The sequence below is a fragment of the Rhineura floridana genome, chromosome 3 (genome assembly GCF_030035675.1).
Source record: "Rhineura floridana isolate rRhiFlo1 chromosome 3, rRhiFlo1.hap2, whole genome shotgun sequence".
NCBI classification, from domain to species: domain Eukaryota; kingdom Metazoa; phylum Chordata; class Lepidosauria; order Squamata; family Rhineuridae; genus Rhineura; species Rhineura floridana.
The window spans coordinates 89,815,578-89,826,519 of NC_084482.1; the positions used below are offsets into that span (position 1 = coordinate 89,815,578).

The 10,942-nt window shown below is 41.6% G+C and overlaps 1 long non-coding RNA gene across 2 annotated transcripts; it reads left to right on the forward strand.

The window, feature by feature from the left end:
• The first annotated feature begins 6,177 nt into the window (after nucleotides 1-6,177).
• Nucleotides 6,178-9,747, forward strand: LOC133382215 (uncharacterized). Of its 2 annotated transcripts, none has more exons than XR_009761849.1 (3): nucleotides 6,178-6,233; nucleotides 7,921-8,081; nucleotides 9,492-9,747. It is a non-coding gene; the product is annotated as an uncharacterized LOC133382215 (long non-coding RNA). The 2 variants fall into 2 exon arrangements; XR_009761848.1 differs by lacking the exon at nucleotides 6,178-6,233 and adding an exon at nucleotides 6,517-6,620.
• Nucleotides 9,748-10,942: the final 1,195 nt, after the last annotated feature.

Here is a 10,942-nt window from a genome sequence, read left to right on the forward strand (position 1 = left end):
GCGAGGTGAATCTGTTGGGCCACCCGGTGAGAGAGACACAGTTATATCCATCCAGCCAGGTCCCTGTTGTCTCCATCCCTGAAGGTAACCCAAACAGAGCTGAGGCAGGGCAGCCGCATGGTCAGGCCTGAGCAGGTGCGCCAGAGGAACCAATCCACTGTTTCCTGTCATGGCCTTGGAGTCAGATTCCCCTTCTTCTGGAGATAAGGTCAAGGACTCTGAGGCAGAAGGGGAAGGTCACACAGGGCCACCCTCAGAAGCACTTCCACCTGATGACCCTGTGATGCCAAAGTCCCTCCAGCTAAAGAATACAGTACTGTTGTCTTCAGACTTGGGGGACTCCATTGCAGAGGCTCCAGGGAGACCGGAGCCTACCCTTCTCCATTGGAGTAGAAGACAGATGGAGGGGGCTAGGGCCCTTTAACCATAAACGCACCTTCCAATGAGGGTCGGGCGAATGATAGGGATGCAGCTGCTGCTGCTTTATGGGGCTCAGTCTCAGCTTGACGGCTGCTGAAGCAACACCAGAGCTCGGTTCTCCTATGGCCTCAGACTGAGCTCCATGTTCCGCTCACAGCTCTCCCACCAGTGCACAGCCCAGACTTGCCCCATCCAGGTAAGCTGTAGCAGTACCAACGTTGGCAGGACAGCTCTGCCCCACCACGTGGGCTGCTGTGGTGGCTGCCGCTCCTGCTGCCGCCACCACCCCCTCGCTAGACATATATATCCTTCTATCTATCCTAATGTTTTTTCCTTGCAACTGTGCAATAACCAAATGAAAGGATACTAAATACCTGAGCAATTTGTGATGGTGAGGCTGCTTAATATCTAAAGGCTTTCCCCTCCAGGGGAAACTAGACACAGCATTCATTTCATTTAAAAGGAGCTAATGCATACAGTTTTTAAATTTTAGATTGCTGCTGTGAGGGTCCACTGAACTGGAGTTGGGACCATGGCACATGTGGAAGGGGGCTTAACCCTTTCCCCCACCATGATCCTAATTAAAATCATGCCCCCAGCTGCTATTAGCCCAAGAATACAAACTCCCCTTGGAAAGGCAGCTTCCCTTCTGGAGCTAATAGTCATTTTGGGAAGTGCGGTTTCTCAGGACTGCAGTGGGGTGGAAGTGTTAACCCCCTTCCCCACCTTGAGCCTGCTCAGACTGGCTGTTTTCATTTTAAAAACTGTGCCTATTCATTCTTTTACCCATCATGAATGTCATCTCTAGTTTGACCCATAGTGCCCCTGGGGCAAAGCCTAGAAAGTTGAAGCAGCTTCTCAGTTAAGAACTGCCTAGATGTTTGCCATCCTTTCATTTTGCTGTTGCCTGGGTGCAAGTCTCACCTGGCCCTATGCTCTGCAAATTCAACTTATCAGGTGCAGTGCACCAAATCACATTTACTCTTCTTCTGATTGGGGCACTTCTGAAGCATGCTCATACATCCAGCTTTAAACTTTAAACTTGTGCCAGGAATAACGGTAACAGTTTATTAATTAAAGCCAATTATCTTCTGAAATTAGAGATGTGTTAAAATTAAAAGAGTTGCATTAAAGACAAATCAGAGATGCAAGAAGCCAGTTTTACAGGACTGAATAAGGGGGGGGTTAATTAACTCAAATGGATGATTCCTGCCACATTTAAGCTGCCAAAGTTTAAAGGAAGTTCAGAAAGAATTAACCTGGGCTGTAGTTGAGGATGAGGCTCATTATCAATTCATTTCACCAGCCTGCCTAGGAAAGTGAGTTTTTTTCATGTGTGGGAGGTGGGGTCCACACAATGATCAGAGTGTGCGGTTGTGTCATTTGTCCCAGCCCCACACAGCAAGGTTAGCCGTGCCCCCTAACAGCCATGCATTGAGTGAGGATGTCTGAACAGGAGCCTGTATGTCTGAGCAGCTGTAATGCATGAAGGTGGCTAGAATGTGTCCAGCCATTCAAGTTTAGGTTGGTAATGCACTTTGTAGTTTACAAAATACTATTCTTTGAGTATTGAACTGTTGAAATATTTTGGAAGAACTTGAACTGAGCAAGTTCATTTTGTAAAAGAATAAACGGGAACTGGGACTAGTTTCTTTTTGGACAGGACTAGAACTAGTTCCTTTGAAAATGAACTTCTCAAGCACTGCAGTTGAGTATCTCATATTCCAGTGGCATACGGGGGGCTTCTGTCATATCCAGTAGTCCCTCAGCCAGCAGATCTTCAGCACAGGATTGTCTCCTTAATCATTTCAGAAGAGAATTCAGGCAGACAGAGATTTATTGGATGTTATCCACTAACAGGCAAAACACCCTTGCAGTTTAAGAACCTACCTATAGCCAACAGATATTTCTATCAATCTTTAAAAAAGCAGGGAAGTTGGGCAGCTATAATAAACGCACCAGGGGAGCAGGAGACCAGACCTCCTCTCTGAGATATTGCACTGCCCTACCAATTTGTAAAAATGCAAACACAATTTGGGTTGGTCTTTCACAGTCTAATCTACTTCCTGTACAGCTTGGAAGAATTTGGTAACAAGTGCCTCTGAGCATATGGTGAGTGGTGGCAACACCTGCAATCAGGATTGCATCTCCAAAGATGGAGAAATGTATGTTTGTTGGTGTTACTTGGATTCTTTCCTGTGTTACTATTGATTCTATTTCCTGTGTTACTACTGATTCTACACGGAATCTAACCTAGAAAATTATATTTCTCTCATTATCCATCCTAAAAATCTGTGTCAAATATATTTTTATTAATTTCAAAGCCTTTTTATTGGTGAATGTCATATAATGGTGAAGACAGGCTTTTGTGTTTCAAACTAGAGGTTATATTCTATTTCTATTTTGGATGCATTAAAACAGTTGAATCTGAAACGGCAGTTTGATGTAAAATTAGACTGATTACAATACGTTTCTACTTAAGCAATCACTCTAGCTATTGGAAAAAACAAACTTGGCCTGCCCAGTATGAATGTGTTCAGCCTGCTATGCTTAAACCATTCCACTTAAGGAAGGATGGGCATGGTCAATTAAAACACAGAGCACATCTGGAAATTGGCTAGAATTTATTTCACCTCCCACTGTTTATCTTGTGCAAACTGAGACATCGTTCATATCCACTGGAGACTATTCTGCAGAATAGTCAGTGCCATTATTCCACACTTTTTAAAGGTTTTTTTAGTGTAAGTTATGCAAAGTATTGCTGTACACATATCCACAGAAACAGAAGAAAAAGAAAATAATTTACTGTAGGAAACTTCACTAAAATTGCAAAGTAAATCAAATATATTTCAAGTAGATACCTGAATGATATCAACTGTCTTAATATTGTTGCTTCCTCCCTTCTAAAACAAGATCAGCACAGCACATGTCTTCTTTCTGTTATTTGGGCTGATTGCAGGTGTTGCTACCACTCACCATATGCTCAGAAGCACATGTTACTAAATTCTTCCAAGTAACAAAGGAAGTGGATTAGACTGTGTAATACTGGCTGTATAATACTGGAAGAGTACATATGAAAACACACCTCTGGGTCTTGCTGTTTACTGTTAATAAATGAGTTTGCAAATTACCAAGTACATTTTTTAAAAGAAAGAAAGAAAATGGCTCAGGCAGTGCTCACTTCTTCTGTTCACTCCTTCTGACCAATGTCTCTCAGCTGTGTTGATTTATGAAGATGTTCATGATGTGGAAAGTGTTCTTTCAAATTCAAAGATGCTTTTAGATCAACATACCCTCATAAAAATATTTCCTGGAAGGTAATATTTGTTGGAGACAATTGGGTTCACACACGCCAGTCATTTAAGTGTATGTTGGCAGAAGTCATAATAATGCAGCTATAAGAATGAATCCACACATAAATTGCCTTCCTGCCAGATGTTTCTTGTGACAGAAACACAATACAACCTTCTAATTCCTTGCAGTTTGATATCTTGCAGGCATCTCCCCTTTCAAATATTTTGCCTGCAGAACATGTTTTGTCAGTTTCTCAGGCTTCCCTAATTAATTAACAGCTTGCTTTGTGCTTTATTCAACTTTCAAAACTAATTTATTTTTTGTCAAATGCTAAACACAATGCCTGCAGCATGCTCTTATGGCACATACAATGATGTGAGCAAATCAAGATCCTAAAGGCTTTTCCATTGGAAAGAAAATTATTGTTTTCTGAATAGTAACTGAACACTAACAGATGTTGTTTTCTTGCATCATTAGCCTTGGTCTTTGCACAAAAGGGTAAATGCTGAACTGAATTGTTTTAGTCCCTGCCCAGTTTTCTCACCATGCATTCACACCATTCTGAATCTGGATGCTATTTAAATGATAAATAGCAATAATACCAGTACAGGAGTCTTATCTTTCCGGAGTGGGTGGAACTAACTTATCCATACAACTGTTTCATGAATGACACTAAAAACAGCTTTTAGATTGCATCATATATGAAAGTGATAAATGTGCCCATGCAAAACAGGAGAGACATTTTTAAATCATATATTCTAGCCACTGTCCAATTTTCACCCAAATTACAGACACAAGAAATGCAAACTCTAACTGAAGCATCATTTGTAAAAGGTTTCTTAAAAGCACTAAAATGAACATGCCAATTTTACCTCTGTCGCTACTAGAAAATATTATTTGCAAATATGCAATAAGCTACAACTAGGATATTAGGAAGGGATGTCAGATGAGAGAGAATCAAGAGGTTTTTGAGTAAGTTTTCAGACTTTCCTAAAGAGCTAGTGAAACTAGTGAGGAATGATAAAATGGAAGTGAGAGGCCATAGCTTAGTGGTAGAGACCATATAGGAGGTCTCTCGGGTTCAACCCCAGCATCTCCAATTAAAAGGATCAGGTAGGAGGTGATGGGAAAGACCTCTACCTGAGACCCTGGAGAGATGCTGCAATCAGAGTTGGTTATTGAGCCAGACCAACAAACAATCTGCTGTAATATAAGGCAACTACCTGCGTTCATACCTTTGTGGATTGTAGGGTTGTAGTTGTGCAGGGGTTCAGGGGGTCTTAGACCCTTTACTTTTTGGGGAGCAGGGCTCCAGCAGGTCCGTATGTCTCCAGCATGCTACAAGTCAATCAGCATGGAAGGGGAGTGTGTTAGCCACTGAGAAGAGTCTTCTAACACGCTTTCTTGTCCTTTGCTGCAGATTGAAGCCAATCAGTGAAAGATGAGTCAAACACTGAGAAGACTCTTCTCAGTAGCTAACATTCTCCTCTTTCATGCATATTAGTTCCTAGGCATTATCAAGGATCTCATTCTCAACCCCACAGCAAAAAAAAATGGGGAAGGGGCATGACTATGATTAACATGAAGGGACCCTGCACTTCTGAATTTGCCACTACTCTACTGGTGGATTGTTTGAATACTGGTAACAGAGCCTCTTAGCAACTGAGAGAACTGGTGCAACTGCAAGCATTCAGACAACTGATTTGGTCGAGATCTTGCAGATTGCAAGCCCTCAGTGGAGGCTGGTCCACTGGGGCTACTGGGGCACAGCCTTTCCAACAGAACATACAGGATTTTTAACCACCACCCCAAATCTAAAAGCTAGACACTCTTTCCTCTGCAGCACTCAGCCAATCTTAATCCAAAAATATTGCTATGACAAAGAGGTCCCTCCGTATGTCTCTAGGCAGAAAACCCATGTGACTGATATTTGAATTGTAGGAAGGCTAGTCTGGAAAGGCTATGAGACTCCATCTGTTGTTGTAAGGACTAACCAGCAATCTCATTATAGGCCTAGTAGGGCTGCCTTGAAGGGGTCTGAGCATGTTGTGTGTTTTTTTGAAAGCCACACCTCAAAGCCCATTCTTTGTAGGAAAAGGATGTGGGTACTAGTTTGCGCAGCTTGGTTTTTTTATTATTGTTATTTGTTAAGAGAGAGCAATGGTGGACAGAGTGTGTGAGTAGTTATCTATTTTTTACTTAATCATTTGCATTTACTTTGTGAATGGAAAGGAGGATTGGGAGAAGAAATGGTAGATGGTTTCTGATTTTTACAGTCTGCTACAGAGGAAGAGATACTTTGACCTTAAGAGGGCGTGGTCATTAGGAAGCTGCGAGATTAACCCCAGAGCTTGGGAAAGTTACTTTTTTAAAACTACAACTCCCATCAGCCCCAGCCAGCATGGCCACTGGATTGGGCTGATGGGAGTTGTAGTTCAAAAAAAGTAACTTTTTCAGGCTCTGATTAACCTTTTGCCTTTAGTATGAACGGGAAAAAGTAGTTTGAGGGCTCATATAAGGTAAGCAGTATGACCCTTTAAACCCTATCGCAACGAGAAAAGCTTCTTTAATCTGAAATTCAGCTGAAATCAGCTGCAGTGTGAACCAGCCTCACCCAACATATTTTGTTGATTTATAGTTTTGACTGCTTTTAGTTAATTTTCTGTAATTTGTGTATTCTAACATGTATTGTCTGTACCCCACTATGGGCTCTGGTATGATGAAGGGCGAGTAATAAATATACCACATACATAAACCGTCTTCTTCTCTCAGTTTCTCTTTTGCTCCCTCCTCTATCGGCCCCTGCCTCCTGCCTGACTTGCAAGGTGTGACTGGGCTCTTCTGCCTCTGCTAGAGGGATGGAGAGAGGGGACTGTAACAACCAGGAAATGATGACAGGATGGGAGGTTTGACCTTTTCTTCTTCTTTTTTTGAAAAGTTATGTACTGTGTCCAGGACTTACATTGTGTGACTTGGTGGCCCTTAGGATATGAAACAAACATCTATAGATTACCTTGCTATCTGACTTTTTTCTGGGCCTCAAATGCCAGAAAGGCATTTTTATGAAAACAGCCATTCTGATACCACTGGTATTTTATATTCCACAAGGCCCACTTTAATTTAAACCCACATTTTCTCATTTGGAGCAACAGCCCCTCTCTTAACTGCATTGGCAGAGCTCCCAAGAAGTAGAAATTGAGCAGGTAATGCTTTTCCCATCATTTAATCTCCATGTTAGAAAAAGGGGAAAAAAGGCTTTGCCTCTGAAATTTCTGCATGCTAGAAACTTAGAAACACAGGAAATTTTCCAGGAGACAAATTGGTAACCTTATCTAACTCTGAGCCATGGCTTTTGATGAGTACACCATTTTGGGACAGAGCCTCTGGAGCAGAGGTGGGGAACCTGTAGCCCTCCAGATTTTTGCTGACTACAAATCTTTCCTGACCATTGGCCTTATTGGCTGTAGCTGATGGGGAAGTCCAACAACATCTGGAGGGCTACACGTGATCCACCCCTCCTCTACAGTGTTAGTGGTTAGGGGAGGCTTGGCTCTGTTTCAGCCCTAAGCTACTGCAGAACTAAAAGAGGAGCTCAGAGTGGAGTAGGGAGCTGATGGCATTCAGTCCCAATAGTAGGGACTAGATCTGTTAAACTTCCTGGTTCGCATCCCTCACCCCCTTTGCCCCACTTGAGATATAAACATACTAGTTGCCAGATCAAATCATTTACATTAGCCACACCTGGAGGGGAGACTGGTTGATCTGCTGATCAGTTACAAAATCTCTTTGAAGCTGATTTTTTTTAAAAAGGACTGAAGCTGCTCCCACCAGGCTTTACAGTAAAACAGGGTGGGGTTTGACTAGCATTGTGTGTCCCTATTTTCCAAAGAGTGAGGTGGAGATGCACTGGAACTGGCAGAACGGTGTGTGTGTTTCTACCCTTAGTATTGCACTATTAATCCAGAATAAGGATGTGACTATTAATTGGGACTGGGCAGTTCAATCATGTTATGCCAATATTTTATCATCTGCACTGAATTCCAGTCCATTTCCAGGCCCAATTCAGAGTGTTGGTTTTAGCATCCAAAGCCACTGTGGGCTCCTTTGAAGGAAGGTGCAGGATATAAAACGAATAAATAATAAATACAAAGACCTAACCTGCTTGGAACCAGATTACATGAACTCTTCCCATGTGTTCCTACCCAGACCCAGGCTGAGATAATCTTCAATGGTCCTGGTGTACATGCCAAGCAAGAGGCAGTGGGTGGCTGCAGGAGAAAGGGCCTTTTCAGTGGTGGCACCATGGCTATTGACTGCTCCCCCCCAGAGAGGCTTGTCTAGCACCTACTTTATATTTTCAGCACCAGGTGGGTCTTTTTATTTTCCCAGGCCTATTAAACGCTTAGTTTTTACATCTAAAATATGTCTAATTTATTTCTTGGTTGTATTTTATTGTTTATAGTTGTAATTTATGGTTTTTAATACTTCTGTAAGCCAATTAGAGAATGTTTTTCCTGGACAGGATAAATATTGTTAATAAATAAATCCACCAGAGCTGCGCTTATGACTCTACAAGTCTTTTGTGAAATGAATTTCTTGTTTGATAATGTGGGCCAACACACAGCGATACGGGTATAAATAATGAGCATATTAAGAATGATTGTTCTTATAACAGAATTGCGGGAGCACCAGGTGTCAAACTGGCTGTCTCTGGCTTGGACATTAATAAAGCACAATGTTCCAGGTCACATCAAATTGTAGTTCCCCTTGCCTACCTGTGTCACTCACACACACACACACATTTGCATGCTCTTTGTTTCTGAGGAACATGACCATTTCCACTTCTGGAACACCCGAGTGACAAATGATGACATGGGGCCCAATAAGCATTTGTGTTAAATGAAGCCGTTCACTGTCACTGGGTAATTTCTACCTTTGTCACCTTGTAAAATGATTGCTAGCTTCTCTGAAAGTGAAATCATTTCAGGAGCTCAGACATATGCAGTTTCTCTTTTTTGCTGTCAGTGGATTCCAAATCTAGTTTACAGACCTTCCCAATGAGTTCTCATTTGTCAAGCCCTCTCATTAAGAGCTGCGCATCTGCATAAATCAGTCAAGATGGAAACTATTTCAAAAAAGAGACATTTCTATTATGCTAATGACATGCTACATTTCCTATCAATATTGACAAGAGATGCTGTGGGTGTCAAACAAGATACAAGTACAGAGATGCTTTTGTTGCTTGCTCTGAGTAATAATACAAGGGAATGGCGCATAGCCTCCAAAATGCATTCAGTGCAAGTAGACAAGGTTTCTAATAATAATAATAATAATAATAATTTAATTTTTTTTAATTTTATTTTTTTTTAATTTTTAGGCCGCCTATCTGGCCGAAGCCACTCTAGGCGGCGTACATATTAAATTCAGTAAAATACAAAATACAGTAAATACAATAAATACAATAAAATACAAATAATCATCAGTGACAGAATAGCAGCAATTGTAATATGTTATATGTTATAGCAGCTCCCCACAACAGAGTAGAGAGCCATGAGCACACACAAGATATTAATTTGGTGTGTGTTGCAGTCTCATGCCCTACTTCTGTGCATTTTGGAAGCTTTAACTATAATCCACAAATGTTTGTGTGTTTGTTTATTAAATCTGTATCCCGCCTTCCCTCCCAGTATAAGCCCAGGGCAGCAGTAGTGATATATAGACATGCAAGGTAGAAACGCAAACAACAGCCAGGGCTTCATCCATTGTTTTCTCCACAGCGCCTCCCACTCCTGAAGAGTCAAGTCATAGATCCATTTGCAGCACTAGTGGAACCCCTTTCAGAGAGACAGCACAACAAACAAAGCCCCATCTGTCTGCTTTGTATATCCCACAACCTACCCGCTCCACCCTGACTGCATGTGTGTATCATTTCTTTGGCTCCTATTTTTTAAATTTAAAATGTATGTTTCTACATAGCCCAGGAAACACACATTCTTACTAAAGGCCTTTGACAATTAAGAAATTTTTGTGGGCCACCCCCCTTCTCTTTTGTTGACTCTATACTGTGCTGCTTATGCTTGGAACTGTTTTACATGTTTTAATAATTGTATATAAATTGTTTTATTTATTTTATTTGTTTCTAAATATATGGTTGCATATTACTGTAACCTGACCTAGGACACTGGAGTGAAGGGTGGGTAAGACATTTAATAAATAGGTTAAATAAATAAGTATGAGTCCAGAAAAACTGACTGGCTAAATTAGACCTGGGGTGATATCCAGTTCACTCATTCTGTCCGTGCAAAGATTTCCTTTGTGCAATGGAACTCACCACCACCACCATATGTGCCGTGCACTCTCCCCAAATCTGCTCTGGAGGGTTGGGGGGGAAACCCAGAACAGATGTAGGTGGTACATGGATAGGGTTACCAACCGTACTCTTTTAAGAGTACATGTACTCTTTTTGAGATGGTGCAACAGCATACTCTTACTTTGCACTTATCGAAGCCAAATGTACTCTTTTTGAAATGACAAAATGATGATAACCCTATGCATGGAGGATGTCTAGGGAAGTGAGAGGAAGGAGAAATTCTGTTGCACAACCAAAAGTTCTGGACCTGTTTATCCTGGTCTTTGACACTTGAGATGTATATTGTTGCAACCTGCCCTGGGACTTCAAGGTGAAGGGCAAGTAAATAACAACAACAACAACAATAGGGCTGGTGGAAATACCCCAGGTGCCCATCTAGTCTAGCATTTTATTTCCTATAGTGGCCATCCAGAAGCCGCTGGAAGCTCATAAGCAGGTAATGATGGCCGTCTCTTGTTTGTTCCAGACATTGAGATATAGTCTACCACTGAATATGGATTTCAGTTTAGCTAATCTTAAATGAAACTGTTTAACCTTTCCTAAATGTCATCTCCCTTACTGACTATCAGCACCACATTCAGAAGCTCTAGCCCAGGGATAGGGAATGTAATGCCCTCCAGTTGTTGTTGGACCCCAACTCCTATCATCCCCAGCCAGTATAGCCAATGGTCAGGGATGATGGGAGTTGTACTCCAACAACAACTGGAGAGCCACAGTTTTGTCACCCCTTCCATAGCCAAAACCTACTGAAGCCTTTTTCTGCATCATCCCTTCTTGTTGTTGTTGTCATTAACAACTTAATACCAAGATGTCTTCTTAGTAGTAAATGGTTTACAAACATAAAACCAACTGCACAAC